General features: G+C 33.0%; 1 long non-coding RNA gene across 1 annotated transcript; it reads right to left on the bottom strand.

Moving 5' to 3' along the window:
• On the bottom strand, window positions 2,262-3,252 carry LOC107608580. The gene is made up of 3 exons (XR_001612921.2): window positions 3,048-3,252; window positions 2,863-2,954; window positions 2,262-2,775 (listed from the first exon to the last, which is right to left on the bottom strand). It is a non-coding gene; the product is annotated as an uncharacterized LOC107608580 (long non-coding RNA).

Genomic DNA, 3,878 nt, shown 5'->3' with positions numbered 1-3,878 from the left:
AATTTTAAAAACTGTAGCTCAAGATATGATCCGTCAAAGTTGGCCTAAAACCCATTTTTACCCAAAATACTAAATACTCAATTTTACCAAAACTCACAATTCAAAACCAAACTACTCACAACCCAAACAATACCAAAACAACACAAAAGTCCATACCATTCATTCCTCAAACTCAACCATCAATAACATTCCAATTACACTATTTCACACCATCAAAATTATTATTCATCAACATCTAAACTCAACCTAAATCACATCAAAGCTCCTAAATTCCATCATTATTCAACTATACAACACCCAACTTTTAATATCCCAACTTATCAACTCCTTCAACACTTATCAATCCAAGCCTAAATTTATCATCAATAACACTCATAGTCATCATCAATCAAAATCAACACTAATACCCATCATGTTATCATCATAATCATGCTGCCCAGCATACAACTCACTCAACCTTCATCATAATTCATATACCACATATTCCAAAAACTCCATATCATCATTATCATCATCAAGCATATAATCACATACAATAAATCATACAACCACTTCATTCAATCCTAACTTAAAGGCTACTAGCCTAAGTTTTACGAAACATTACATATTACATAAAGGAAACCGAAACCATACCTTGGCCGATTTTCATGCAACTCAAAATACCAAGCTCAAACTCAAAGCTCCAAAACCATCAAGCTCACTCCAACAAACACCAAACCTCAATCTAACATCATATAACATACCAACATCAAACCTAGCATTCACAAAAATAACTAAACATAAGGGTTTAGTGAGACCTTACCTTACCCAACGAGATTAGGGGCAAAATCCAACAATACTCCAATGCTAGATCACCCCTAAACAACCAAAGACACAAAGAAACTCAAAAATCCAAAGCCATTTTTATGTTTTGGACTAGGGCATAAAATTGGAGATAGAGAAAGAGTTTTTTTACCAACTAAACTTAGTTAAAAATGACGGACTCGATGAGAGCGATACGTGACCGCAAACGGCTCGTCAATTGGAACTCCGTAGCTCAAGAGATGGCCAAATGAAGAAGAAGGTGAATAGTACCCTCTCTTCTTCTCTCATGCTCGAACCCTCACTCTTTCTTGGGGGAGAAATGAGCTGAATGCTCATTAAATGACCTTATATATGTTGGGCCTTGGACTCGGTTTGAGTCCGATCCAACCCATTAGTGTTTTAGGTCCGTTTGATCCAACTTTGGGCCAAAACCTTTAAGATTAGTGCTTGGTTGTACATTCTATATTATTTTTGTCCTTTCAAAACAATAAATTAAATTTTCAAAATCTTATTTTACTAAAATATGCAGTACTAAACAAACTAGAGCTGGTACTGCCGGCTTAAGCTCTGGTACGCATTTTTACAAAAAAATTTCGCAAAAGATACATTTTTCCACTAAGAAAAATTCATTGAATTCAAATTTCACCTTTTTATTTTCAAAATATAATTTCTATATTTTCAAATCTATTTCGGGTAATTAAATTATTATTTTATTAAAACGGTTATTCCGATTCTTACAGAAACAAGGTCTAAAACTAGTAATTTGAGACCCAAAACTTTTCTTACTCATTCCTCTAATTTTGATTTGATAAATAATGTGCCAAAAACCGTACCTCAACCACTGAACTTCTTTCACTGACTTCAAGCCATGAAAGAAGAGTATAATGCACTATTGAAAAATAAAACTTGGCACTTTGTGCAGCCACCACCCAATTCGATAATTATAAGATTAAAGTGGGTGTTTGCTATAAAACATACTCCTGATAACTCTATTTTAAAATATAAAGCAAGCCTTGTAGCAAAGAGTTACCATAAAATTGAAGGCATAAATTATTCCTATATTTTTAGTCTTGTAATTCATTCTACAACTATTCGAATTGTGCTATCTCTTGCCTTGCCTAAGGGCTGATCTCTTAGGCAATTTGATTTTAATAATGCATTTTTGAATGGAGATCTCTTGGAGGATGTATACATGGCTCAACCACAAGATTTTTGTGAAAAAGATTCAGGTTTGGTTTGTAAGCTTAACAAGATAATTTATTCATTAAAACAGGCACCAAGGATCTGGTTTACTAAATTGTGCACTACTCTTTATAGTTTTGGTTTTCATAATACCAATTCAAATATTTTAATATTTATTAGACATACTAATTCATCAACTATTTATCTCTTTGCATATGTTGATGACATAGTCATCACTGACAGCAATCAGATTGAGATTGAAAATTTAATTTCTAGATTAAATAGTTTATTTCTATTAAAAGACTTAGGTACTTTACATTACTTCTTAGGCATGCATTTTAATTTTTTACCCTTGGGTGTCTTACATATTTCTCAATCAAAATACATTAAGGACTTGTTAAAGAAGGCATCCATGGATCATTCGAATAGCATATCTACTCGTATGCTTTTCTTAGTGAAACTAACATTGTAGGGTTCAGATATTTTTGATGATCCATCTCTCCATCGATCGATCATAGGTAGACTGCAATATGTCACTTTGACTAATCCGAAAATTACATACTCAATAAATGGAGTCAGTCAATTCATGCACTCTACCAAATTACATTATTGGAAGGTTGTTAAACGTATTTTGCGTTATCTATCAGGTAAAGTTGATCATCAAATTTAGTTTACCAAGTTCTCTGATCTTTGTCTTCTTCCCTTTGCAGATGCAAATTGGGTTACTAATCTGGATGATAGACGATCAACCAGTGGCTATTGCTTCTCCTTGGGCACGAATCCTATATTCTGGAGTAGCAGAAAAAAAAAAGCTATGAGTCAATCTTCTACTGAAGCTGAGTATCAGTGCTTAGCAAACACAGCAGCAGAACTCACTTGGATTAGAAAGCTGCTTTCTGAATTAAAAGTGACAATCCAGTTGCTCTTATTTCGTGATAATCTTGGGGTTGTTCTACTGGCTGTTAAACCTGTTTTGCATAATAGGAATAATAATTTCAAAGTAGATCTTTACTTTGTGAGAGATCAAATCAAGCAAGGTAAATTATGCATTGTCCACATACCATCTCATGCTCAAGTTGCAGACATCCTTACAAAACCTCTTCCTGAATCTTTGTTTCTTAAATTCATGAAAAAACTAAGGGTGCTTCCATTTTTCACTCTTAGTTTGAGGAGGTATAAACAAGTGTACTCACTAGTGTACTCACGAGTAGAGATATAAGTATGCCTCTATATAATATATAGAGGAGACTTCTCTGTTATTTGCAAGACTAAGACAGCATAACAATAGATACATCCTTTTCACTATATTTTTCTCTCTAACTTTACTTTCTCTTTTTGACTCTACTTTCCTTCAATATAAGTTCTTGAACCATTTCTACAGTAACCCGCCACAATTATTTTTTCTTTTAACAAAAATTCTAAGTTTAATTGCATTAAAAAACTTATAATTTCACAAATCTGGAATTAAAATTTTTATAATTCTATCAAACAAACAAACATTATTATAGACAAAGTTGATAAATTTCTTTTTTCCAATAGAAATTGGGTTGGACACTTTAGATAAAAAATAAAATAAGTGAGCGTCTGGCAGGCTTCAAGCCCTGCCAGTACTCGTGAGCTAAGCAGAGTAGGTTAGGCAAATTTTTTTAAAATTAGGTGTAATTTTCTAGTCTGGCCTGCCTTTTTAGCGGGTTGAATGAACTGGCTCAATGGATTTCAAACCATTTGCCACCCATACTCTTAACATATTCTTTCATGCTTTTATTTGAGGGTTTTAGCAATCTAATTAAGTCCAGAAAAACTCTACTTAACCAATATCTTAGTGACCATATTTGTTTCTTTTTTAAAGTCTTTTAAGGTGTATAAAGAATTGTCTAATTAAGTCTTAAATC

The sequence above is a fragment of the Arachis ipaensis genome, chromosome B07 (genome assembly GCF_000816755.2).
Source record: "Arachis ipaensis cultivar K30076 chromosome B07, Araip1.1, whole genome shotgun sequence".
NCBI lineage: Eukaryota > Viridiplantae > Streptophyta > Magnoliopsida > Fabales > Fabaceae > Arachis > Arachis ipaensis.
Note: the sequence above shows the minus strand (reverse complement) of the source record. Positions and strands in the feature narration are given on the sequence as shown.